General features: G+C 48.1%; 1 protein-coding gene across 3 annotated transcripts in view; it reads left to right on the top strand.

Annotated features, from left to right (window-relative positions):
* Positions 1-13,123, top strand: part of FKBP5 (FKBP prolyl isomerase 5) — a 128,355-nt gene that overhangs the window by 8,133 nt on the left and 107,099 nt on the right. For all 3 annotated transcript variants that reach the window (XM_070585969.1, XM_070585968.1, XM_070585966.1), the window contains exon 2: positions 1,264-1,479. The gene's annotated coding sequence lies outside the window, so the exon portion shown is untranslated. The remainder of the gene's footprint in view (positions 1-1,263; positions 1,480-13,123) is intronic.

Raw genomic sequence — 13,123 nt, 5'->3', positions numbered from 1 at the left:
GCCGGAGCAGCCCCATGGCTCCCTGCAGCCTGGGAGCTTCAGGGCTGGGCGTGGGCCAGGCCCAAAGCACTCTTGAACCCCCATTAACCCACATTTACTGCCTTTTGGCTCAGGGAAGCCTGTGGGAGGGTCAGACACTTAAATATAATGCTGTTTCCAAAGTGCAAGCATTCATTCATTCATAAATGTTTAGCAGGTTCTGATGTTTGCCAACTGCTGCTCTGAGCACCAGGCATGGGTCATTGAACCCCACAGAGGTCCCAGCATTTAAGAAACTTATATCCTTGGCAGTTGGGCAGGGGGATAGGGCATAAACAAACAAAACAAATAAATTAGCAAGATAATTTCAGATCATGATAAGTGCAAAGAAAATAAAACAGTGATGCAATTGAGAATAATGGGATGGGCTGGGTAGTCAGGGAAAGCTGCTCTAGAGAAAGTTCTGTTTGAACTGAGACCTAGATGACGAGAACAAACCAGTACATGAACATCTGGGGGCTTAGGGTTTGAGGCATTGGAAATAGCACATGCAAAGGCCTTGAGGCAGGAGGGAGTTTGGTGTTTTCAAGGTTTAGGAAAAATGCTGGGTTTAGATTCAGTACTCCCCAGCAATTCTATGCAAGGATTATTGTACCCATTTTGTGGAGATGGAAACTGAGGCTCAGAATGGTTAAGTTCCTTGGCCAAAATTGTATCTGGTAGTACAAATTTTGGCTCTAAAGTGACTGTTCTTTTTTCTACCAAGGTATCAAGTACAGCAACCATGAGTCCTAGATTATTTAGGAAGGTCCAGTTTCCAAAATTCTATCTCATTGTTCTCTGGGTGATCATCCTGGACATTCTCTGTGTCCCAGATCATGACTTCGAGCCCTCTCTCTGCCATGTACTACCAGTGGGATACTGGGATGAACACTACCTCACCATAAGCCTCAGTTTTGTCATCTGTAAATAGGGAGAGTAATAATTCCAATATCACAGGCTTGCTGAGAGGATTTAAATGAGCTAATTCGTATAAGGTTCAGTCCGGTGCCTGGAACATGGCACACAGTCATTTCGTGGTAGTTCTTGATTCCCTTGGAAGACAGGTCAGCCGCAGAATGGTCCTGCCCCCGTGGGAGGCCTCTGATGCATGAGCCAGGTGGGGGAGCTGTGGGAGGAGAGAGAGCAAGAGAGGGTGGCTAGGAGGGCCCCTTCCCTTTACTCAGCCTCTCTCTCCTCGTGCTGGGATCCCACACTGACACATCTTGTACTTCCCGTTTCCAGGGAAATTCCTCCGTGCTGGACCGCACCCGCCCTTGAGGACCTCCCGATCTCTTTGGGCAGAGCGGAAGCCAGACAGAGACGGGGACTGCGAAGTGACAATCCCCAGCCCTGTATGTGCCAGGAGCCCCTGAGGGGCAGGCGGCCACGCGGCAGGAGGGCAGGGGCCGCCGAGGGAGCCGGGCCTGGGCTGCTGGGACAGAGCGCTTCTCAGAGGAGGTGGGGACCCCGTGGAGTACGTGACTCTGGCCCCTCCAGCCTGCGCACACTCCAGTTAGCGGGACAGAGACCCCTCCCCACCCATCCTTAACCTTCCACAGCTTCCCGCTCTGCTGGGAGGCCCTGTCACCACACACACACACACCCTTCCCAGACACCCCCGAGAGGACCAGCTGCAGCTGGGGGGTGGGGAGAGCACCGTCAGGGTTCTCGGATCGCTCGCCCCCAACTGCTGAGCCGCTTCGAGGTTTAAAGCAAAACATGATTCTGTCCTTCCTGCCGCTCCGAGGCACCCGCGTTATTTTTAGCAGGGATGCAGGGCAGGCACATTTCTCCTTGACTTTCACTGGGGACATCCCCCCACCCCCCAGCCAAGACTCAGCCTGGGGAGGCCAGGACGGAAACCCCCCTCCCAGAAAGGGGAAACGGGTGTGTTTTCTGTTCCTTCAACTCACCAGAACAGGAGTTACGGTCAAGCTTGGGGTTGCACTGATGGGAAATTCTAGGCTCCAAAGCCCATGGGCTCCATGCCATCCCTACGAAACTGGGAGCAAGGGGAGCATGGTGTCTGGAGTGGAGATGCCCAGTTGGGGGGTGTTGGCGTCCCAGGGGAGCCATTTGGTCACCGCCGGGCATTGTGGACTAGACAGGGCACCCAGCATTCTGGGTGGTATTTACACAGGCTAAGCATGGCTGTTCTTGGTATTTCTCTGTTTGTGTGTCTTTTAGATGCTAGCAGTACTTTATTGAGGTATAATCTACATACGGTAAAATGCACAGATCTTAAGCGTACCACTCGATGAATTTTGACAAATGCATATTTCTGTGTAACCATCACCTAGATTAAGATTTTGAACTTTTTTCGGCACCCCTAAGTTCCCTTGTGCCTCTTCCCAGTCAGTCCTCACCCCAGAGATGACTACGGTCTGATTTCTATCACCATGGATCAGTTTCGTGTGTGTGTATTTTACAAAGTTAAAAGAAATACAGCTGCCATCACAGAAGAGGGAAGTGAGCAATACAAATTTTAGTATGAAAGGGGGGGCCTCAAAAAAGGAGAGTTATGGGACTTTGAAAAAATTAAGGAATGATTGGCACGGGAAACAGGAGGTTCAGAGCCAACCCAACCCCTCACGATTGGGACAGAGGGCTTGGGACACTTCTGGGAGCAGAGAGGCAGAGAGGGGGAAGAGCAGGAGTGAGAGAGAGGCCTGCCAGGGCTCCTCCTGGGTCCAGCCACCCCTGTGTTCTGCTCTGGGTCCGTGCCCCCTCTTAGCCCCCTCACCACGGCAGATTTCAGCAAAGCCAAGGCTGCAAGGAGGGGCACTCTCAAGGGCATCTACCCAGAGACGGGGAGAGCTAGGGCCTCTGCACAATTAGGTTATTTATCTTTTCTGCCTTCCCTTTCAAAGTCTGCATGATTCTGGGCCTCCTTCACCCTTTGGCCTGCTTGGGGAGGGGAGAGGCTGGGGCTCTCAAAGGAGGGTGGTAGAAGGAGAGTCATGGAGCTCCACATTTCTTCTTTCCTTCATTTGAGAACACATATTTGAGCCCCAACCTTGTGCTGTAGCTTCTGCTGGGTGCTAGGGGTAGGAGGATGACTAAGACAAATTTTCACTCACTAAGGAGTCAAGGGGAGCATTGCCCAGTGAGGCAAGGCCTTATAGCCCCTTCCAATCAGAAATGAGGGGCTCAGAGAGGTAAAGTGACTTATTCAGTGTCACACAGCTAGCTGCTGGCAGAGGGAGGCCAAGAACAGGGAGCCTTGACTCAGCCCTTCATCAGCTGGGGATGAGAAAGCAAAGGAAGCAAAATCAACCGTCTGAGTCCCTGGCGCTCTTCCTCGCGGGCTTTCTGGAGCAGCAGAAAGAGCACTGACCTGGAAGTCAGGGCACCTCGTTTCTGCTTCTAGCTCTTAGAAGCACTTTCTTTCTGACCCCTGGTTTTCTCCCACATGCCTGAAGAAGGCAGCCTCCAGAGGAGCGTTGAGGTTCTTTCAGCCCTAACTTTCTCAAGCAGACCCTGCATTTTCTCACCTCGGTGCCTCTGCTCCAGTTGTGTCTGCCACCTAGAATGCCCCCTTTCCCTCCCACTTCCTTCTTCTGACATTCTTCCAGTCGTTTATGACCTAATTCAAATGCTGCCCCTTGAGGCCCCCACGGTATTTGGGGATCTGTTGAGTGGTGTCACCTAGTCTCCACTGCTAGAGCAGACAGAGCCCCCCCCTCACCTTGGGACCCTCCCATCCCAGAGCAGGGCCTCCCACTGAGAATGCATCTTCTTTACCAGCAACTGCTGGAGGAGTTGAAGTGAATTCTTGCTCACGCCCCACACTTCCACGTGCCTCTTTCAGCTTTCAGAGACTGAGCTCACCCCTCCTCAGGGCCTCCAAGAGATTGTGCCTTCCTGCTGGGCAGGCCAGCCCAACCCAGGGCATCAAACTGGGGCACTTTTGGCAAAGGCCCTGGGAGGTGACCCCAAGAAGATTGAGAAGGACAGGCAGGGCCTCAGCCGGAAGGATGGCTGCTCCACCTCACCTGACCTGTCCTCAGTCCCAAACACCTGGGCAGAAATCCTCCCTCACAGTAAACATATGGCTGCTATTCCCACAATGACACCCAGGCCCACTCCTACCTACTTGCTCACAAACAGATTAGCAACTTTGCAAAAATGAACCCCACTGCTCTCTCTACTCTGGAAATACACACATGCACGCTCATCGTACATACGCACGTGGGCACACACAGACATGCACATCAGCAACATATACATGGACATACATGCAGACACATAGATGTATACATGAGCACCATGAGTGCATGTGTGAGCATGCAGCCATGCCCACATGCCCCGTGGGTGCACACACTCTCACACATGTGCACACATGAGTACACAGGCTCGCATGTATGCACGCATGGGTGCACATATAGGCACACTCACTCCCCCATGATGATGTGGGGCTCCTTTCCACGCTCAGCTCTCAGGGGAGCCCAGCTCATGCTTGCTGAGCCAAGGATGCTCCAGGGGAACGTGGGATGAGGAAAGTGCTCCATTGTTGGGGTCTGGCTGCCTCTGGATTTACATCAAACTGGGGTCTTTTGTCTTAATTTTCCTTACTGATGGCCCTGTGGGAAGCAGAGAAAGCCCAAGAGCTATGGGTTCACTCCAGGCAGCACCTTGCTTGGGTGGCCAGCAGGGATGGGAGTTGGGGAGGGGGGGCGGCGAGTAAGGCTTCCATCCTCCTGTGAACAAATGTCTCCAAGGAGCCATCGTTCTATGGGACCAGTAAATGTGGGACTGACCTTCTCAATGCTTTCACTGTCACTCTCTTCATTCCATCCATTCCTCCCATTGCTGCAGGGGCCTCTGGCCCATGTCCTCTTCCTGTGGGGAGATGGGAAAGCTTTGAAGAGAGCCCAGTCCCAAGGTTGATGTGGCAGCTCTGGGGTTGACAGCAGGGTCCCCGGCAGGCTGGCCCCCTCAGGTGGAAGGGGGGCTTCTCTTGGACTCCCCCAGGGCAGCACAGCACTAATTCAGAGGCTGGCGAGGTGGAGTGGTGCTGTTTGTGATACAGTTATCTGATCTAGAGGGTTGGGCAGGGAGCAAGCTTGGATCCCTTTAAACCCAGTTCAGCTGCAGCCCCTGAGCAGAGAGCATAGGCCTGGCGGGGTGCTGGGGTGGGCGGGGAGGTTGAGGGGGTGGATACAGAAATGAGTAAGACACAGTAACTGTGTTCTAAAAGTGTGTGTGTCGGGTGGGGGCCCAGGAAAACACCACGCAGCAGAACAACACCTAGGAGTGGCACTCAAACACAGCATGCTCCACACTGAAGCCATCACCTCTGCCCGCCCCTCCCCACAGCTTCACAGCACGGCCACCTGCGAGATCCTCCTGCTGGATTTCCTGTTTTGGGTACTAACGCCCCATGGTGGCCTAAATCAAAAACTTGGGGCCACCCCAGATCTGCCCTCTCTTACTCCATCCAGTTGGCCCGCCATCCCATGGGTTATTCTTGTCCCGTCCCTCCCCATTCCCTCTATCCTTTCAGGGCTCTATTCTGACTGCTTTATATATTATATATATATTAGTTTGTTTAATCCTCATAACAACATTGATGGGTGCCACCATTATTGTCTCTATTTTATAGATGGGAAAATTGATATGCTGAGAGTTTGTGACTTATTTACCTAAGGTGACATGCCTAGTAAGTGGCAGAGTGGCATTTACACACAGCCAGTTCAGCTGAAGAGTCTGTGCAGTTAACCCTGCACTATCCTCTCTCACTCCCTGTTATGAATATTTGCCAGCTTGTATAGCTCTTGAGCGATCAGTCAATTAATGTCTGGTGAATGAGTGAATGAACTCATTAAAATTTAATGGAATGAAGAAGTAGGGCTCATCTTCATTTATGTAAGATGCCGGCTGTGCTAAAACTATTTTATTTTTATAGAACATAGAAAATTTTAAAGAAAATAGATTTTGAGAGTAAAATCCCATCCATCATGTTTTCATCTTACCTTCTTGCTTTTTACATGGAATTTGTATGGATTCTAAGCCTAAGCTTTTTCATGTCAATGAAGAGAGATGTCCTCAGGACTCTCTAATGGCCTGCTTACCATCACCTGCTGCCTGTGATGTGGGCAGGTGTCAGTTACATACCGAGCAATCCCTGTGGTTATGCCCCCAGGGAGACAGACGCACTGAGAAGGGACCTCATGCATGGTGAGTTGTGGCTGATGCTGAAAGAACATTCCGTCTCAGCACACAGGCCAAGGACAGAGTTATTCCAACCAGGGACGGCTGTGAGGGCTTTCTGGAAGAGGTGAGATTTGGGCTGAGTCTTGAAAGATTTGGATAACTTTTGGAGAGAAGGGAGAAGGGCAGGGAAGTCCATAAAATGTTTGGACCCCCGGGTTTGGTGGCAGTAAGGGCAGAGCAGGAAGGCAGGAGAGAGAGAGGATGTGATGGGAGGTGAGACCAGGCAGGTAACAGCTGCATGGTGGAGTGGCAGAGGCTGAAATCGCCTTCACCTCCACCCTGGCGGCTGTACAATTTTTGGACAAGTGGCTGCTTTTTTCATTTTCTGATATCCTGTATGCAAACTGAGCATTTAAGCCTGGAAAAGCTCAGATGAGACTCCCCGGGGCAGGAGAGTTTGCTGATCCTCCAATCTAACATGCTTGGCTCTCCACCCAACAAGCCAACAGCTTCAGTCTCCTTATGCTCACTTCTGAGGGTGGTGTGGCTTAGAGGATAAGCCACAACTTTGCCACTTGCTGCCTTGGCAGATCATTTAACCTCTCCTTATTTCCTTAGGTTGTTGTTGAAGATTAAGTTAGTTAAGACACTTAAAGCATCTAGAACACTGGAAGTGTCCAGCTTCCTATATGTGCCTGGTAGACATGAGCTAATATCGTCACTGTAGCCAGGGTTTGTCATAATGACGCAGACTCCCATTGGGTTATCCCTCTTCTAGGCCACAGGATTTGCCCTTTGCTGCTGCCTCTCTCTAGTCGCAGGGTTCTCCCCACAGGTGTGGTTCCTGTTGACCTGAGCAGTATCCTCCCCACCCACCAAATGCCCAGCATCAGTCACTCCCACTTTTTGCCCCTGCCCACTTATCCCCACTCTGCGGATGCACTGGCTTCTTGGGATAAGATTAATTTTGCTTTGTGCCTACAGGGCTAGGACAGCAAAGCAAAACTGCAAAGAAAGCTGAATACAGTAAATACTTTCTGAAAGTGCACAGGGGACATGGCCAATTTCAGTTCAAGGGTCAGCCCGGTTCCAGACAGCAGAGCTAAATCCCCAGAGAGTAGACACTGGTGCCTCAGCGTCTCCCTGGGGTTGGCCGGCTCATAGCCCTGTGTGTAGCCAGGCTTGGGAAATACCTGTTGGTCATTTGCACAATGGAGTGAGAACAGCATCCAGCTATGCAGTGACAGCCCAGAGATCTCTGAGAACTAGGCTGGGATGGGGTACAAACCTGGCTCCTCACAGCGAAGGGCTAGGTGGAGAGGGGATTAGCTTACAAAACAGAGCCTGGGCCCTTGCCCAGCGCCAGCCCAGTGGCTGCTCCTTAGCCAAGCCTGAGGGCCTTGACGATTCTCAGAACTATCAGGTTCACCTTCTGCCCCATCCTCCCCTTCTTACCCACTTCTGGGGCTTTCTCCTCACACCCTCCCATCCTGCAAAAGCTTTCTCTTAAATCCCCTAAAGCAGAGTTTCTCTTTATCGCTCGTTTTTTGACAACTGGATTATCATGTGCCAGGTGAGATTTTCCTTGTGTTTATCCTGCTTGGGGTTCATTCATCAAATTGGGAACAATTTCAGCCATTACTTATTCTAAATGATTTCAGTATTCCTTCTATTCCAACCACTAATTTCCAAAGATGGTCTGCAAGGACTACCTGGGAGCTTGTTAACAACACCCCACCCAAGTAAGAACCTCCTGGGAGCCTGGGAGCCTGTGTTCTGAACAAGCTCCAGGCTGTCTTAGGGCCCCTGAACCGAGACTACTCAGCGGGGACCGTGAGTACTTCAACGGCTGGGCCTGGGTGTCACTCGTCTCTGTGTCCCCAGTCCTGGCAGGGCCTGCTTGTTAAATGGAACCCTCAGCTGCAAGGGTTACTCTTCATTCATTGAGTCAGCAAGATTGGTGCCATCTCCCTTCCCAAGCAACTGAAGCCCCGTACTAAAAGGATGACACTTGGGGCCAGCTGGTGGCATCATGGTTATGTTTTTGCGCTCCACTTCGGTGGCCTGGGGTTTGTGGGTTAGGATCCCGGGCATGGACCTACACCCTGCTCATCATGTGGGGTCTCACGTACCAAACAGAGGAAGATTGGCACAGATGTTAGCTCAGCAACGATCTTCCTTAAGCAAAAAGAGGAAGATTGGCAATCGATGTTAGCTCAGGGCCAATCTTCCTCAACACCCTCCCAAAAAAGTATGACATTTGGATTCATGAATTTCAGGCATCAGCCAGCAGAGGAAAGAAACCCTCTGGGGACTTTGAGAGGCTCCCCCAAATCCGTGAAGGAGGCCTCCAGGGGAGCACTCCCACTGACCTAACCACGTTGGACCTCTGTTCTCTGTCAAATGGAGATAAACATTTCTGTGGTGAGGGTTGCGGTGGTGGAGTCAGCCTCAAACATTAGAAATTCTGGATGACAGGCTTCGTTCACTTTGGGGTTAGGAGTAGAGGGGAAAAAACAAGTGAGCAGGTAAGAAACAATTATTTGCAAGCTAATTCCTAGAAAATGCCGAGAGAAGCAGATGGATAATATGCCAGACTAGTAAATAAGCACACAGGTCGTGTGTGTGTTTTAGATCAACATTACGGAGGCATAATTTAGGTACAGCACAATGCACCCGTTTACGTGTTACAGTTTGATGAGTTCTGACAAATGTGTTTGCCTGTGTAACCTCTATCACAACAGAGATCATTTCCTTCACTCTAAAAGTTTCCTGGTTCCTTTTTGCAGTCAATCCCCACCTGACCTGAGCAGCTCCTAATCCGCTTTCTGTCACTTTGGGTTAGACTGGTAATTCCTAGAATTTCAAAAACATGGAATCACACAGTATGTTCTCTTTCGTATCTGGCTTCTTTTGCTCAACCTGCTTTTGAGGTTTGTCCATGTTTTTGCATGTACTCACCGTTGGCTCCTTTTTATTGCTGTATTGTATTCCATTGCATGGCTATACCACAATTTATTTATTCAGCCTCCTGCTGTTGGAGATTATGGTTGTTTATAGTTTGAGGCTATTATGAAAAAGTTGCTGTGAACATTCTTGTACAACTATTTTTGTGAACACATGTTTTAATTTCTCTTGGGAGCAGATTTGCTGAGTTATATGGCAAGCGTATGTTTAACTTCAAAAGAAACTGCCAGACTGTATTCCAAAGTGGCTGTAGGTTCCCCCCAGCAAAGCATTAGAGTTCCGGTTGTTCCACAGCTTTGCCAGCTCTTGGTATTGTTGGTCTTTTTAATTGTAGCAGTTCTGGTTAGGGGTAGAGTGGCCTCTCACTGAAGCACACATATGCCCACTCCTCCAACCGCTTCTGGAACCACTCTGCCCTGCCCCCTCCCTGCTCCCCAGCTGTTCCGACCATCTCTATGTCTCCCATGCTCTGGGCTCCTTTCCTGGAATTCTCAAGCTCTCGAAATTTCCATAACTGGCTCCTTCTCATCATTCAGTTCTCAGCACGTGTCACCTCCTCAGGAGGTTTTTCGTCCCCTCCCTCTCTCTTTGTGTCCTCAACACTTATCACCTTACCCTGTTTTTTCCTTTGTAGCAGTGAGCCCTATCGGAAAGAATCTTATTTGTTTGTCTACCAGTTGACTGTCTGCCCCATGACAACATCGGTTCCATGAACAAAGCCATCTCGTCTGTTTTGTTTATCTAGAACAGTGCCTGATAGATAGTGGGTGTTCAATATATATTGTTAGATGGATTTGCAATACAAAGGGTATGTTCAATATATTGGTCTTTGTGGTCCTGGGAATTAAAGGGCATGCATATCAGCAAAGCAGAAATGTTTAAAGCATAAATTATTTTTATTGTCTGGGGCGGTTTGATTTTGCATGTAAATATGCTTGGAAACCTAAAAATGTAGCAAAGTAGAAAGAGGAGGAAAATCAACCATAGTTCCACCAAATTGTTGTGGTTTAAAAGTGTAAATCGTTTTTAACTACTAACTAGTTTTAAATTTTTGATATTTTTTAAGTTAGCTTTTGAATAAGTAATATTTGCATATGGGTAAAAATTTAAATAGCATATCCTTCTGGAAAAGGCTGCTTACATACAAACATAGATATATCTGCATTTTTTTCCAAAAATAGTACCATACTGTATGCATTGCTCCATACCTTGCTTTTTCATTTAGCAATTTATCTTAGAAATCATTCTACATTATTATGTGTATCAGTTAAGATTAGGTTCAGCTTTGAGTGATGGAAAATTCAAAATATCAGTGCCTTGCAAAATTAGACACTGATTTCTCTCTCATTAATGAAGTCCAGAGGTAAGTAGCCAGGCACTGCTAGGACTCCACAATTATCAGGGACCCAGATTTCTTCTGTCTTTTGCTATGCCATCCTCAATATGGGGTTTCTACCTCATGGTTCCATATGGCTACCTGAGCTCCAGCCATTATATCTGCATCTAGCTGTAGAAAAAGAAAAGGAAAGAGAGGCACAGCTTTCCTCCCATTAAGAGAAGGATACTTCCTAATGTTCAGTTCTCATTGTCCAGAACTTAGGGACACACGTAGCTGCAAGGGAGGTGGGAAACATATTTTTTATTCTAGGTAGCCATGTACCCAGCTCAAAAATCAGAGGAGAATGGATATTAGGGGGCAACTAAAAATCTCTGCTACAGTATACATAGATTTGCCTCATTCAAAAAAGTGGGAATTTGTATAGTTACCTGGTCAACAAAAAGTGGGAGCCCCTCACCAAGCTTCAGGTCCTGCATTTCCAAATTGAAGTCTCCCTTAGGTGTGCAACTGGTAGAGCTAGGTCGTGTGTCTGTGTGCTAGCTGCAAGGGAGGCTGGGAAGTTCTGACTTCCAGATTGAGGGGCAAAACTCCCAATAGGGGAATTTCCCCAAATATAGAAAGACCATTTAGAATTTGGACCAATCTTCTTGTCAAAGACAATTATATATGTCAGACAAATATTTCTAAATCTTAAAAGCATCAAAAATCTAACAAGATAGTGAAGAATTACTGGACCAAGATACATGCAAAGATAGGAGTCCAGAGAGATTAGAGTTGCCAGTTAAAATACTGGACTCCCAGTTAAATCTGAATTTCAGATAAGCAACAAATAATTTTTTACTGTATGTCCCAGTTAAATTTGAATTTCAGATAGACAACAAATTATTTTTTAGCATCAGTGTGCCCATGCAATACTTGCAATGCTTGGGAGATACTGATACTAAAAAGTAATTTGTTTTTTATTTGAAATTCAAGTTTAACTGGATGTCCTGTATTTTTATTTGTTACATCTGGCAACCCTAACCGAGCAGTGAGCGCAGGACTCGGGGCTGCTTTTGCCTAAGAGCATTTGCTAATCTGAGTCATCAGAGAGGCTGAGCTGTGCTTTTGAAAGCTTCTTAGACTTTGGGGTACAAAACTGGAGTTCAAGGCTAACCAAGGTTGGAGGTTCTGACAAACCACCCCTGTGGTAGACTACTGCTTTGATGACCCCCTATAAACCATGTCCTATCCTCTTGACTGTGGGTTGGCCCTGTGATCCACCTTACCCAACAGAATGTGGAGGAGGAGATGTTGTGCCTTTAAGAAGGCAGCGTCCATATTGTGGCTCTGGGGGAAGCCAGTTGCCCTGTAAGAAGTCCCACTACCCTAAGAACTGGGACCTAACCACGGAATTGGTGACGTGTGCCCAGCTGGATCTCCGAATTGCTATGGACCTGTGGCTGGTGTGAGCCTGTCCTTTCCTCCTTTTTGAATAGGAATATCTATTGAGATTTTCCTTTCTCTGCTTCACCATTTCTTGTGGGGAACAGATAACTTGTCTCTTTAGTTCAAAGTTCGTCAGGTTCAGAGGAGTATCGCTTGAGAAACCTCCTTCATACCTGGACCTGATTTAGATGATGAAATTACCGACTTCAGGCTCAATCCTGGTATAGCAATGGGGTGAGATTTGGGGAGTCCTAAGGGGTGGTGAGTGTATTTTGCACGTGGGAGGAAGTGCATCATTAGGGGAAAGAGGGCAGACTGTGATAGATTGTTACTTTGCTGGCCCCCCGTGAACTATGGTCTGAGTATTCCCGCCATTATTAGTTCCCTCCCCTTGAATCTGGACTGGCCTGTGAGCAGCTTTAACCAACAGAACATGGTGGAAATGATGCTGTCAGTTCCAGGCCTAAACTTTAAGAAGCTCCTGGCAGTTCCCACATTGGCCCTTTGGGGGAAGCCAGCCACCATGTTGAGAAGTCCAATTACCTTGAGACCGCCACATTGTGAGAAACCCAACCTAGCCTCATGGAGAGACCGTGTGGAGAAGAACTGAGAACTCTGGCCAACAGATCAGCTGAGGTCCCACTTGCCTTCCATGGAAGTAAGGCCATCTTGGAAGCAGACCATTCGGGCCTGGTCAAGCTTCCCCAACTGATGCCACGTAGAGTAGAGGCCAGTTGTTCCTGCCAAATCCGTCCAAATTGCAGAATTGTGAGCAAAGGAATACAATAGTTATGGTATTCAGCCAGGAGTAAGCAAACTACTCCCCAGGGATGGCTCTCTATTCTTTTTTTTTTTTAACAGCTTTATCAAAATATTATTCATTCACATACCTTACAATTCACCCATTTAAAGTATGCAACTCAGTGGTTTTTGGTATATTCACAGATACGTGCAACCATTACCACAGTCAATTTTAGAACATTTTTTTCACCTCAAAAAGAAACCCTGTACCCTTTGCCTGTTATCTTCCTATCCTTCCTTCCCTTACATTCCCAGTCCTAAGCAATCACTAATCTAATTCCTGTCTTCTGTCTTCCCTGTTCAGGACATTTCTTATGAATGGAAGCACATAAAATGAAGTCTTTTGTGACTGGCTTCTTTTACTTGGTGTAATGTTTTCAAGGTTCATCCACATTGTGCGTCTATCAGTAC

The sequence above is a fragment of the Equus przewalskii genome, chromosome 19 (genome assembly GCF_037783145.1).
Source record: "Equus przewalskii isolate Varuska chromosome 19, EquPr2, whole genome shotgun sequence".
NCBI classification, from domain to species: domain Eukaryota; kingdom Metazoa; phylum Chordata; class Mammalia; order Perissodactyla; family Equidae; genus Equus; species Equus przewalskii.
Note: the sequence above shows the minus strand (reverse complement) of the source record. Positions and strands in the feature narration are given on the sequence as shown.